This window comes from Thamnophis sirtalis, unplaced genomic scaffold, assembly GCF_051295495.1.
Source record: "Thamnophis sirtalis isolate CommonGarterSnake01/CBP01778 unplaced genomic scaffold, rThaSir2_p1.2 scaffold_4, whole genome shotgun sequence".
Classification (NCBI taxonomy): Eukaryota; Metazoa; Chordata; class Lepidosauria; order Squamata; family Natricidae; genus Thamnophis; species Thamnophis sirtalis.
The window spans coordinates 45,298,765-45,313,961 of record NW_028261384.1 but is presented as its reverse complement, the minus strand read 5'-3'; the positions used below and the strand labels follow the sequence as shown (position 1 = coordinate 45,313,961).

Sequence of the window (15,197 nt, the reverse complement as noted above, 5' to 3'; positions counted from 1 at the left end):
TTTTCTTTGTTGTTGTTGTTATTCTCTGTTTATTGGCTTCATTGTGTGTGTATTAAAATATATATATTGCTTAGGAAGAAACAAATTATCATCTATAAAGTCCTGCTGCATTAAACTTTTGCAGATCTATGGGAGTGTTTATAAGCAGGTAGAAGAGTCTTTAAAGTATTTTTTTTCTGAAACACTGATCTCTTTTTCCAAGTTTGCAAATAATGTTAAAGTGTTTAAAATAAAAACAGTAATAAATTCCAAAAGGAGAAAGGTGGTTCTGCATAAGAAGGGGAAAAGCGATGCACTTTTAGCAAAATTTTAACTTCAGGACTGGCAGTGAAAAAGAAAAATGAAACCTTTTTTAAGCAACATTAAGAAAGACATCAAAATAAGTCTTATATCCTCGTGTTTTTAAAAGTATCTGTGGTGAAGAAATACTAGTTATAATTTAGAATTTAGAATTTTAATAGATTTGTATGCCGCCCAATCCCGAAGGACTCTGGGTGGCTTACATAAAAACAATTAAAATAGTAAAAGATTAAAAACACAAAACAATACAATTAAAAACAGGAAAACACAACATGCACTCAGTTATAATGGGGCTGAAGTTCAATCAAGTTCAACAGTCCCAGGCCTGCCGAAACAGCCAGGTCTTAACAGACTTATGGAAGGCCAGGAGAGTGGGGAGGGTTCGGATCTGAAGGGGTAGCTCGTTCCAAAGGGCTGGGACAGCAACAGAGAAGGCTCTCCCCGGGGAACCGCCAGACGGCATTGTGTGGCTGACGGTACCCAGAGAAGGCCCGCCCTGTGCGATCTTATTGGGCGCTGGGAGCCAAGTTGCAGGAGGCGGTCACAGAGATATCCAGGTCCTAGGCCATGTAGGGCTTTATAACCAGCACATTGAAGCGTGTCCGGAGACCGATGGGAAGCCAGTGCAGCTCGCGGAGGATAGGTGTAACATGGGTGTACCTAGGTACACCCAGTATCGCTCGCGCAGCTCCATTCTGGACCAATTGTAGTCTCCAAACACTCTTCAGGGGCAGCCCCATGTAGAGCGTGTTACAGTAGTCGAGCCTTGAAGTGACGAGGGCATGAGTGATCATTTGGAGTGCCTCTTGGTCCAGGTAGGGCCACAACTGGTGTACCAGGTGAACCTGTGCAAAAGCTCCCCTGGTCACAGCTGACAGATGATGTACTAATGTCAGCTGTGGATCCAGGAGAACACCCAAGTTGCGGGCCCTCTCTGAGGGGTGTAAGATTTCAAACCCCAGGGTTAAGGGTGGAATATCTGGACTATTTTGGGGGGGCAACATCCAAAGCCACTCAGTCTTGTCAGAGTTGAGCGTAAGCTTGTTCATTCCCATCCAGACCCTGACAGCTTCCAGGCGCTGGCACATTACACCGCTTCACTGAGTTGGCACGGGGTGGACAGATACAGCTGGGTATCATCTTCATACTGGTGGTATTTTATCCCGTACCTGCGAATGATCTCACCCAGCGGCTTCATGTAGATGTTAAATAGGAGAGGGGACAGGACTGAACCCTGCAGCACCCCATATTCAAGGGGCCTAGGGGTTGACCTCTTCTCCTCCGACCAACACCAACTGCAACCTGCCAGACAGGTAGGAGGAGAACCACCGCAAGACGGTGCCTCTCACTCCCACCTCTTCTAGCCGTCGCAGAAGGATACCATGGTCGATGGTATCAAAGGCCGCTGAGAGGTCAAGAAGCACCAGGGTAGAGGAATGCCCTCTATCCCTGGCTCACCAGAGATCATCGGTCAGTGCGACCAAAGCGGTTTCGGTGCAGTAACCAGGCCTGAAACCAGACTGAAAGGGATCTAGATAATCCGTTTCATCCAAGGTCCGCTGGAGTTGAGAAGCCACCACCTTCTCAACAACCTTTCCTAAAAAAGGGAGGTTGGAGACTGGACGGTAGTTTTTAAAGACGGCTGGATCCAGAGCAGGCTTCTTCAGGAGGGGTCTCACCACTGCCTCCTTCAGAGGCTGCGGGAAGGACCCCTCTCGAAGCAAGATGTATATAATCCTCTGGATCCAGCCCCTAGTCACCTCTCTGCTGGTCGAGACCAACCAGGAGTGATAGGGGTCCAGTAGACAGGTGGCAGTACTCATTGATCCAATGGCCTTGTTCCTCAGGATTGACAAACTGGAACTCACTCCACAAAGTTTGCTCAAGACTCTCCTTAGGCATCTCTGCTGGCACTGTCCAAGTGGAGTCAAGGTCCGTCTGAATCTGAGCTATTTTATCTGACAGAAACTGAACAAATTCCACCGCTCTTCCCTGTAAGGGTTCACCCGCATCTCTCCCTTTTGCCGCCTGTATCACTACTAGATAAGACCTAATAAAGGTTCTTAGCAGTGTTCGGTCAGATTCGGAGTTACTAGCCCTCCACCGTCGCTCTAGGCGTCTCTTTTGGCGCTTCATCTCCTGGAGTTCCTCGGTAAACCAAGGCGCCCTCCTGGAACCACTGCCGCGGAGAGGCCACAAAGGCGCAATCCGATCTAAAGCCCTAGTTGCCGTGGTATTCCAGGCAGCGACCAAGGACTCAGTCGAATTGTGGGCAAGGGAGTCAGGTATCTCCCCAAGCTCCGTCTGAAATCTCGAAGGGTCCATCAGGTGCCTGGGGCAGAACCATTTAATCGACTCCACCTCCCTGCAGTGGGGGAGAAGCTTCCGAAAATCAAGCCTCAGCAGGAAGTGATCTGTCCATGACAAGGGAGAGATCTCAATCCCCTTTAATTCCAGATCACGTCTCCACTGCTCCGAGAGAAACACAAGGTCGAGTGTGTGTCCCGCCATATGAGTCGGACCCTGAATTACTTCGGTCAAGTCCATGGTTGCCATGGAAGCCATGAACTCCTGGGCCCCATCAGAGCGTTCGCCAAGAAATGGCAGGTTGAAATCCCCCAGTACTATAAGTCTGGGGAATTCAACCGCCAGTCCGGCTACTTACTCTAGGAGCGCAGGCAGGGCTGTTGGGACACAGCTGGGAGGTAGGTATGTCAACAATAAGCCCACTTGACCCCCAATGTCCAGCTTCACAAGGAGGGACTCCCATCCGACAATCTCTGGAGCAGGTAGCCTGCGAGGCATCAATGACTCCCGGATTATAACAGCAACTCCTCCACCCCTTTCCTGGTATCGTGGCTGGTGCAGCACCTGAAAACCTTCTGGGCACATTTCTGAGAGGGGGACTCCTCCCTCATGGTCCAGCCAGGTTTCAGTAATACATGCCAGGTCTGCCTCCTCGTCTAATAGTAAGTCCCAGACGAGGGGAGCTTTATGGACCACAGACCTGGCATTCAGCAACAGCAGCCTGAGACCAGGGCCCTGATTTTCCATGTCACCTGGTTCCCAATTACCATGCCACCATGAAAAAAATATCAGAAAGCTAGAGAAACTTCCTGGAAGGTAACTTTATGTTTAGGATTCTATATTAGGAAGGACAAAAATGAATTTACTAGAATGATGATCTCCACCACAGTACAACTGTGATATGAAGTACAACTTCTGGCCTTCATTTTGTATCACATAGCTCATTGTGGGAATGCCAAAGCAGCTAGCCTTTTTTATTTAATCAGTCAGCACTTTTCTTCTGTTCTTATTTTAAATGCTTCTTTTAACTGAGGTAAAAGAATTTGAAATATTTTGCAGTATCAGTGAACACATGGCTTTGATTTGACTTTTATCTATAAAAAATATCCAAAATTCTCCTCTAAAATATGGTTATAAAAATGCATTGATCCTGTAAAACCCTGGATAGCAAGGGCCCTTATTAGAACAAAATGGTAAATAAAAATATGTTAACACTATGTTTATGGGGGGAGAAAGATTTTGAGAGCCACAATCTGTACATTTTCAACAATATTTTCCATCTGACAATATATATGTACGCATATGCTATTATACAAGTTCTTTCAATTTGAAGGCAATAGAAGTCTTGCAGCTGGCTAAGCCCTGTTATGTAGAATATTCTCCATCTTCTCAACTGGGGATGCCATTGTAATCTTAACAGAAACAAAATCACACTGGTATAAGAAAATCACAAGAATATATTTGAAAATATACAACTATGCAAATATTTAGCGAAACCAAACATGGCTACATTTCCTTCACAATCAATAAATGCTGGGATTTTATATGATGCTAGGATTTTCTACATGTGTATATTGTCAGAATATTGGGTGATAAAAGAAATGTATCTATAACTACACATATCTGCTGGTATAACCCATAGTGCTAGATTTATAGTTGTCAGTTTTAGAGCCAACAATATGCCCATGATGAATTGGTCAGCCTTATTTCCTAGTTATAAAAATAATAATACTTTTGAGGATAATTATGAAAGAATAATAATCCATAATTACAGAATGAGAATAAAATGGTTTAAAATTTACAAAATTAGCAAGTTCAAACAAATGCAAGAAACAAGTACTTTATTCTTCAAAAGTCACATTGTGAGGGAATCTTTTTTTAAAAAAAATTAGAGACCACCAACAAAGTATATTATCTTCCCTAAGTTTCCATAGAGGCTTTTGGGATATAAAAAACCTTAACAAACTTATTTCTTAACTTATACTTTAACACATCATTAAACCTTTACATTATATTATACCTATTTTAAAAGCTACATTTAATTCCTAAATAAATATCTTTTCTCATTCATTGAGAAAAAATAATAGTCTTTTCTATAACCAAAATTTAACCACCATGCAGTTCTCTTCTGTTGCTGTCAGATAAAATTATAACATTATTATATAACATGATGGCAACTTTAAAACATGTGGACTTCCTCAGCATACTGGGGAATTCTAGAAATCAAACTCTTGATATCATAAAGTTATTAAATTTGGAAAGCACTTTTCTAGACTGCTGTTGATGGCTTTGTAGGCTTTCAATCTGAGTTGGGGAAGGGGAGGAAGGCTTCACCAGCTGCTGACTGGCTTTATGCTTCAGCATCTCTGCTGGAATAGAGAAGCTGGAAATGTCTGGTTCTTCTTTCAGCTCTTTGGCAGTTGCTTTGTTGGACCTATGCCCAGACCTCCTTTATTGTCAGTCACCTGCTATGCTGCACTGTATCCTGATAGCTGTTCCACATACAATGCTGCAAATTCTTTCTGTCCACTCTCCTAACAATCTGAGGTGCCACACAGAGGTGCCACCAGCATTTTCCTTTCCTAATTGGAGACCAGATGTAGTCCAGTTCCAAATGCCTTGAAATCACATGGCAAAAAAAAATTAGGATGGGAAGTAAGAGCTTCTTGCAAAGAATTCCTTCTACATATTGTTCAATGTTCTGATTCAATCAGGAACATATCACATATTTGTGTATTGTAGTATTGAAAATAATGTACAGAAAACTGTAGCTGCCGAGTAATGGGACCGAAGGTGTTTTATGCATATGCCTAGTTGTTCTAAAGTCAACATGTTGATTAAGCATCGGGTGCAGCCGGTGTCCATGATTGCCTCAACTTTCCCTTCCATCTTTGTTTCGGGTACTTGGAGCTTGGCTTTGATGGCAAAGGGACAGATGGGTGCATGCACCATTGGGTCGTCTTCACTATTCTCCTCCTCCAAGCTGGAAGGGGTTTCCCCATCTGTTGGACTTTTCAACTCCTTAGGTTGGGGATCAGCTTTCTTAGGTCGTTGGACCAATTTATGTTTTTCCAGTGGCTTCTGGGGCCTTCTCTTTATCACACTGGCAGTTGGTGTACGCATTTGTGAGATTGGGGCTAGAGCCAGGCATTCTGACGCTCTGTGGCCAGGTTGACTGCAACGGTAGCATTTTATTGCCCCCCCCCCCCCCCGAGAGAAGGAACCTGGTTGCATCTTTTAACTCAGGATCTGCCTCGTCATGGAGCTCCGCTATCCACTCTGCAGCTTCCCCCTGATTCATCCCTTCTGCTATTGCTGAGATTAATTCTCTATCAGAAGGTATTGACCCCAAATTGATCAATACACACCCAGGTTCGATTTAGGAAATATGCTAGTTTTCTTGGGGTGCTATCAAACATTGCCCAAAATTGAGGTGATGTGGGAGCTAGTTGTTGATATTGAACTGGTGGTTGGGCAACTGCTTGGGGTGTTAGGCCTCCTTGCGGTGATGTTCCAAGCAGCTGAGGTTGGGCAAGAGCCTGTTGGGGCATTGCAGGTGGGACTGAATCAGTGGGGGAGAGTGTCAATCCCTGAGGTTGCCCTTGCCGTTACCTGAAATGGTGTCATCTGCTGAAGGAGGGCAGGCCTCCATTGGTATCTTTCCCATCCATGACCTGGGAAGAAAGGCCACCTGGGTGATGATTGATTCATAGGCTGCAGCCCAAACATTGGTGGCTGGCTAGGGGGAGTTGTTGGCCAAGCCTCTTTCTGCTGGCTGGATTAATTTCCCCATGTTGGGGTGGGCATCTTCACCCCAGAGGGGGAAGGGCTACTGGTGTTGCCTTTCCTCCAGCTGCAGGTTAATGGTCCGACTCGCTTGTCGCTGTATGGAACAAGTAAAGATCTTCACTCCAGTGCATTGCAGAATCTCTGCTAGGGAAGGAGAACATGGGCTGGGCAAGGGTCCAACTAGGTAGTCCATAGCTAAAGTGAGGGTTGATTTCACTCATGTTCGGCTTTGCAAGTTGGTCTGGGCGGTTCCAATCATTGGGCCTTTGCTTTGATCTCCTCCAGTTGTGCATCAAAGCTGCCCTCTCACTCCCTTCAGCACCTACAGCAATTGCCCAGATGCCATAAATCTCAAGGCTTCATCCAGCAGAGCTGGTTCCAATTCTAGGTCCAGGTCTTGCTCCCAGCTGGCATTCCCCCTCTGCAATCCCCGCACCCTTGGTTTTGGAATATATGCAGATGGTCTCAGCATAGAGAAGCAATCCATCATCTGCTGCTTTCCCCATGGGTCCTTTCTCCATCTTCACTGAGATTTTGCACTGCCTAGGTTGGGTCAGTGCTGGGAGTCAGCACCCCGCACAATTACAGGGGTAACTGGTGAGGTATTTTAATAGAGATTCAGGTTAATGTCAGCGTTCCTGATAGCATCCAAAATTAAATTAGAGTCCAAGGCAATGTGCTGCTCAAAGTTCCAATTTATTAAGAGAGCCATGCTGGCACATCTGTGGGAAAACCCGAATCTGAAGTTTCTTCCATTCCCCACCCCAAGTTAAAGTTCATGATCTTGCCCCCACACCCACAAGTTCCTCACATGGTCCAATCTTCCACTGACATGCTGGCAGTTTCACTCATCCAGTTCCAGTCAGTTGCAGAGATGCCAAGACAAAGAATGACCTTCGCAATCTAGAAAGGAATTTTATTTTGGCTGTATAACATTCTACTCCATACTATCCCCCCTCCCATTTCCCCACTATAGAAACAGCATAGTAGAATAGAAATGTGGCAGGCCAAAGATCCAAAAGGAACATGGCTGCAGGCCTGACAGCCTATAGTATAAAAACCAGAAGTGAAACATCCATACAAGAGGTGATTTTTGAGTCAAGTATTATCCATATCTATTTTGCTTTTGTAACATATTTGATTGCTTGATATCTGGATTCTGATTATTTGTTAAGACAAGGAAAGGAGCAGCAAGTTACTGATTTCTGATTAGCAATCAGTTTTGAAAGAATAGAAGTCTCAGCAGTGCCTGAATGAAAACATCTGACCAACCTTGATTGGACTCAAAATTAAAACTCTCCCAACTGTGTCAGATGGGACACCAACTGTAAATATCAAGATTCTCGCATAAAAGGGGGAAAAATCCTGAAACAAGGCAATTTAAAACTATTTTTATATTTCTCCAACAAAACTTATTTTTAAGTTCAGCATCTACTTTAATTTATGTGGGGAGATGGGCGGGGAAAAGACATCTGAACTCAAAGTATAAAATCATGATGAAATACCCTTGTCTTTGATATTCCCATGTTTCTCATACTTCTATAATCTTTCCTTATGATTATATCAGCTTTATGAAAGTGCAGCTATGTTCTGCTGAACACATTAATACAAATTTCTCTGGAAGCTGAGATAAGACCTTAGCACTCAATATATGAAGATATGTAGAGCTACCAGGGACACAGGGACAATAGTTCAGTATTGACTGCCAACATGGATTTGTTTTTCACATTTGCAGTCTGAATACCTGTGAAGCTAAAAGAAGAGATTGAATGGATAACAATGGGCCATTAACAGCCTGGCAGAAGTTTCTTACCATTGAAATAAATTCCCACAAAGATGCATGGCCACTTATCTTTTCAATTGACAAGATGACACTGGAAGAAGGAATCTTGGTCTAACAGTCTCTATTTAATACCTTTTATATTAAATAAATTAATTTGGGGGGGAGGGTTTAAAGCTAAATTTTGAATAAAACAATGCCACAGCAGCTACTCTTTCATAAACACATTTAAGACACATTTTCATATGCAATAAATTAGTCCATTCTATGGCTCTGCCAAAATATCAACACCTTTTTGTTAAAAATGTGAAAAAGTAACTTATTTTGCCAACATATGTTCATGCTCAAATATTATTCATTTAGATCCCATGTGCCCAAGAATGAATTATTTCATTTCTGATTGCCTTAACCACAGACATTTCATTTTTAAAGTAGCTGTCCACCAAATATTTATTGTTCTGAATATTTTATTAAAATACTCTGAGTAAATTGATCAAAGAAGAATTAATCTTCTATGCCATGTGTTTTCTTCTCTCTCTTTCCTATGTGTGAACATTTTATCCTGTCATATAAAAATGCTAGCACATATACAATATTATAACTGGGAGAAACAGCCCTAGTGAAAGCTGCGGTTTGTAATTGCAAAGTTAATTATCTTTTCTAAACCATCAGTTGTCACTTAGATAGACCAGATTCTAGCAGGCTCTCTAGGGACTGACTTTATTTCATTCCTAATGGCTTGGGACCCACCATTTTGCTGTCTCTGAACATTTGGTCACTGAATGCACCATTTATGGAGTATTGTTTAATTAAGGACAAATTAAGAGAACTGTGCATAGAATTTAATTTCATATACTGTGTAAATTCTTTTAAAGAGGGTGCTAACTACAGGCATTATAACTTTTCATTAGCCATTGCTTCTACAATATATTGAGAGCGTATTGTTTGCAACAGTTACATTTTGTTTACTCTTTGGGGATTTTTCAGGCACTGAAGAATCTGCACATCATGATTTACTAACCCGTTATCTGCCACGCACAGTTCAACATCCAGCCACATTTTGCAAAAAGCAGCAGGGCACACAGCATATGTTTGCAAGACTATGGGAGAAAATGCACTCTTCAACACAGCCCAGACTCATTTATCCATGTGTCATGGGAGAAAGAGAGAGAAAGCCTACTATGATCAGAAGAAAGTCTAATAAATAATTCAGAGCAGCTGGATAAATGGGTGTACAACTTAAACACAATTATATCAATATTGGTTATACGATCTTTCCAAATCAAACTTGGAAAGCCCTCAGTGTTTAGAATTAACTGCATGGAATTTAATTGGCCCCTCTGCTGAACGCTCCTGAATAGGAGACCAGTGCATGTGCTTCAGGGGTTCTACTATGCAACATTTGTCAGGAAAAAACAATGTAGTCAAGAAATAGGGTATTTAGGGTGGTGTATTTTGTAGGGAACTTCATGCAATGGAAAACAACAACAATACTTCATTGTGAATTCAGAAGAGAAGAGTTCTACTCAAAATGTTTTATCCAATATTTTTGAGTGGTTGTGTTTTTATGAAGGAAGACACAATATATTGGTATTGGTATTGGTATTTTATTATTTGTATGCCGCCCTTCTCCGGGAGGACTCAGGGCGGTGAACAATTCAAAGGGGAAAAAAAGGGGGAACATAAAAGACAAAATACAAATAATAAAAGTCGACAACAATCACACAACCATACATGTCGAGAGGGGAGGAAACTCATCACCCCCAGGCCTGCCAGCAAAGCCAGGTTTTGACGGCTTTTCGGAAGGCCTGGAGAGAGGTGAGGGTCTGAATCCCTGTGGGGAGTTCATTCCAGAGGGCCGGAGCTGCCACAGAGAAGGCCCTCCCCCTGGTAATAGCCAGGTGGCATTGGCTTGTAGATGGCACCCGGAGGAGGCCAACCCTGTGAGATCTAATGGGTCTATGGGAGGTAATTGGCAGCAGGGGTCTCTCAAGTATAGTTGGGATGTTTTGTTAGAAACAAAATATGGCTTCATGATTTACTGCTCCAAAGCTACAGAAGAAGATGGTGTGGTGTTCAAACCTAGTGCTACATGGCAGGATTCAGTAAATTGAAGTGGCCTTGCTTACTTTACAGATACATTTTGATTCTGATCATTAGAAGAATCTCCTTTAGGGTGATGCTTCAGGATAGAAAAGTGAGATGTTTCTATTCAATACATTGAATCAAAAGCCCATGAAGATATGGAATTTCACCAGACCATTCTGCTTCAGTAGAATAATGTTCAAATGCAGTGAAACTACTGATTTTACACAGCCTGGTGGCACCAATGCACTACCTCAAATGGGAGAGGAACAGGAGAGATTGGTTGCTGCTGGTTTGGCCCAGATCAGGCGAACCGGTAGTAGCAGTGATGGGAGGCTCAGCCCACCTGCCCTGATGCTTCTACTCATACGAGCAAACCAGTAGCGAGTGAGCCAGTAGTAAAAATAATAGAAACTCACCACTGGAGAGGAAGGGTTCATTTTGCAAAGCCATAGTAAAAATAATTATCAATGAAAACTTTATCAAATTTGGCAGATTCAGCATGGATTTGTTAAAAATAAATCATGCCCAACAAATCTTATTGCCTTCTTTAACACAGTGACTAAATTAGAGAATCAGGGAAACGCTGTGGATGTAGCTTTCTTAGACTTCATAGGGCATTTGATAAAGGACATCACAGCTTATTTCTTGGCAAGATAGAACAATGTGGTTCTATCAGATAGAACCACATTGTTGGTTTTGCTACTGGATGACCAACTATACTCGGCCTGTAGTCTTCAGTGAAACTACATTTACATGGAGCGAAGCATGCAGGGTCTCAAGGTTATGTCTTAGGCCCTTAAATGATGGAGATGAGTGGATAATGGGGAACTCGTGAAATTTGCAGATGATACCAAGCTATGGAGAATAGGTAAAATTTTGGAAGATAAACTCAAGATTCAGAGGGATCTTGACAGACTTAAACACCAAGTCCTATCTGACAAAATACAATTCAATGCTGATAAAAATAAGGTTCTACACTTAGACAGGAAAAAACAAATACATAGATATACAATAGATGGTATGTGGTTCAGCAGTAGTAACTCTGACAGGGATCTAGTTGTCCTAGTGGATCACTATTTAAGTATGAGTTAGTACTGTGCCGCAGCTGCCAAGAAAGCCAACACAGTTCTTGGCTGCATCAACAAATAGTATCAAGATCACAAGAAGTGAAAGTGCCACTTGGAATACTGTGTCCAATTCTGGTCACCATAAAAAAAAAGATGCTAGAAAAAGTGCAGAAAAGAGCAACAAAGATGATAAGGAAGCTAGAGGCTAAACCAGTGGTGGCTAACCTTTTTCTTGTTGTATGCCAATAGTATGCATGCATGTGTACACCAGCACTCCCGCGTACCAGTACCCATAATGCAATGCACGGCCCCTGCGCATGTGTGCACCCATTAACCTTCCCCTGTGTGCATGCATGTCTACCATGCATGCACATGTCTACCACACATGAGTGTGTCTACCATGTATGTGCACCCCATTTTGGACCAACCTTTTCTGGAATGAATGCATAGGCAGTGGCAGTTCCTCCTGCCAGCCTCGCGCTCTTCCCCCACCCACACAAACTACTTCAGATTCACTCCAAATTAGATGGAGAGGGGGGATGGTAATGAAGAGGCAGTGGCTGGGCGCACAAGGATTTCCAACCCTTCTTTTTCTCCCTCTGGCATTGAACCCGGCTAACGTGCTTTCCTCAACCATACTGTTTATTATCATCAGTCAGCTGCCCAGTCAGCAAATGTCCTGCTCCCCTGAGCACCCAAACTGGCCCTTCGCTCCTGTCCTTCCCGTTGCTGGTGCTGCTGCTGCTGCTGCTCTTCTGGGGCCTCACTTCCTCCTGCCCTCACTTATGAACCACTTCAGACTCGCTCCAAATTAGGTTGAGGGAGAGGGATGGTAAAGAACAGGTGGCAGCTGGGCACACAAGGATTTACAATCCTCTCTTTTTCTCGTTCCAGCATTCTTCCTGTGCAATTCTGCTGCCCCAAAAGAGTGGCAGCGGTGGCAGGGGGAAAAGGCAACAGCGGCTAGCCAGCTCAGGTGTTCAGGGGAGCAGGGCAGCATTTTGTAGCTGGGCAGCTGGCTGCCCCTCCTGCTGCTCCTTCCCATAGCCATGTTGGACTTTTATGAGTTTGAGTAGCAGCTAAATGAAAACAAACAGGGTATGCAAGAGTGGTTGGGGGAAAGCAAGTCCAATATGGCTAGGGGAAGGAGCAGCGGGAGGGGCAGTCAGCTACCCCACCAGCAAATGCTGTCCTGCTCCCCTGAGCACCCAAGCCAACCAGTCACTCTTGCCTTTCCCCCTGCCACTGCTCTTCTGGGGCAGCAGAGCTGTGCAGGAGAAACACTGGAGACAGCATGCTAGCCATCCATTACTATTGCTGGCTTTCGCACTCATGTGCACCAGAAACTGGACCCATTGGACAATGCTCATTCATGCCCTGAAAACAGGACGATCTTCCTAGAATGCGCATGTGCAATGAGCAGCTGCACTTCCAGTTTCTGGCACACCAGTGTGCATGAAAATCAGCTGGCCCAGAACTCGGAAGAGCAAGAGGCAACGGCTCCATGTGCCCGGAGAGATGGCTCTGTGTGCCACTTACAGCATGCATGCCATAGGTTCACCATTATGAGGCTAAACCATATGCTGAATGGTTGACGGAACTATGTATATCTAAGCTAATAAAGAAGAGGGCTAGGGGTGACATGGTAGCAGTATTCCAGTACTTCAGAGTGTCTCACCGAGAAGGTGGAGGTTGATCTACTCTCCAAACCTGAGGATAGGAAAAGAAATAATGGGTGGAAGGTCATTACAGATAGATCCAACCCAGAACCAAGAAGACATTTTCTAACAGTGAGAATAATTAACCAGAAAACCCTTATCACAGAGGGTTTGCCTCAGAAAACCCATATCACAAGAGGTTTATCAAGAAGAGATTGGACAACCATTTGTCTAAAATTGTATAGGGTCTCCTGCTCAATAGGGGGCTATTGACAATTTGACAATTCTGTACCCAACATTACATTTATAATGCATAATAGCTTTGAGTGAATTTCCTCAGTGAAGACATTTCAACCAAATCCTTTCTGGGGCTGTAATTCAGATCATAGAAACTCAAGAACTCTCTGCAAGTGATCAACTTAGACTTTTGACAAGAGTGAATGTTTTATCCCTAACCACCTTCTGGGTAAGTATACAGGAAGAATGAGTGTGTGAGTGAGTGAAATAGAGAGAGAGAGAGAAAGAGGAAGGAAAGAAAGAAAGAAAGAAAGAAAGAAAGAAAGAAAGAAAGAAAGAAAGAAAGAAAGAAAGAAAGAAAGAATGAATGAATAAACTCATTTTGGAATGTTTCATTCTTTACAGGGCTATTTCAGTTCCTGACCTTAAACAATATTTATGTAGTGGTTCAGCTATATACATTTAACTTCACTGTTGTACACAGATTTACTAGATGCCTGCATTTGGCATCAGTTACTTAGGATTGAGTTATTTGTCCAGTTATTAAAATTAATGATTCAGAAATTATAGCACTGGCATCTAACAGAAACTTGCTATGTATAATTGGACAATGGAATAGCTTTTTGATTCCAAATGATAGCTATAAAGGCATCAACATTACCTTCAATTTGAACTACTTCTCTTGAACTCAGGTTTCACACCTATACTAACTTTCATAAAGGCTGCCTATATCCTTCAACAGCATTTTTTTTCTTCCAATGGGTTTCTATTTAGTTCTCTTTTCAAACAACTGCATCAATGATGACATGGACTAGGGACTTCTTTCTGAAAAAAGACCTGAAAATCAGGTAAAACTTGTAAATAGGGTGTGTGTTTTTCTGTATTATTGTTCTTTCAATGATAGTCTAGTACTGTATGAATCAGTTTGGTGTAGTGGTTAAAACACAAGCCTGGGAACCATAAGAGCAAGAGTTTTAATTCCAATTTAGGTATGAAGCCAGCCTTAAGATGAAGAGAGAGGGAGAGATTGACAGTCTCAGACCTAGGAAACATGCAATGGTGAATGAGTTCTTAAAAATTTTGCCAAGAAAACTGCAAGTACTGGAGTCAACACTGACTTGAAGAGACAATAAAAACCTTTTTCTAATATAAATAACTTTAAATGTAATATAAATTGTGTTCAATGATTTGTATTTGCTGTAAAGAAAGAGATCAACCAGAGAACATAAGGATAAATGTAATGGAAGCATATCCATTATCCTTCCATATTACATTCTCTGGTTCAGTGGTGGGTTTCAAAAAAATTTGGAACCTCTTCTGTAGGTATGGCCTGTTTTCCAGGTCCACTGGTGGAACCTCTTCTAACCTGTTCGGTAGATTTGACGAACCGGTTCTACCAAATAGGTGCGAACTGGTAGGAACCCACCTCTGCTCTGGTTCCAGTTTAAGTTTATGTAACCTATATGAGATTGTACTTTGATCAAATTCAGTCCTTACCCTGTTAGGTTTAACAGACTTTTAATTTGTAGAATTGTGTTGGTCATTACAGAGCATTAATTAGATAGAATGAAAGCACCGCCTTAGTGTAATTTAGGGACCAATGTCATTTTCCTTCCCCAGTTCCACCCTCCATCACAGGGAACTAAAATTACTAATATCCTGAAACCTGACTCTCAGTTTTTCAAGGTTCTCCCACCCCCGACTTATCCTGAGAAATGGGTTTCTATTTTTCTATCTTATTCCCAGGGTGCATTTCAGTGGTGGGTTGCTTCCAGTTCAGCCTGGTTTGACCGAACCAGTAGTGGGAGCCATGGGAGGTTCTGCCTACCCACCCAGACGCTTCTTCATATGCTCAGAAGTATTGCGCGCAAGCACCAGTGTGCACGTGAGCACGCAAGCACGAGCGAACTGGTAATAAACTGGTTAGCAACCCACCACTGGTGCATTTGAATTTGTTCTGCCTTTCTTTGG

At 42.9% G+C, this 15,197-nt stretch overlaps 1 pseudogene; it reads right to left on the bottom strand.

The window, feature by feature from the left end:
- Window positions 1-352: 352 nt before the first annotated feature.
- LOC148045826 (uncharacterized) lies at window positions 353-3,192 on the bottom strand (annotated as a pseudogene).
- Between the last annotated feature and the right edge of the window lie 12,005 nt (window positions 3,193-15,197).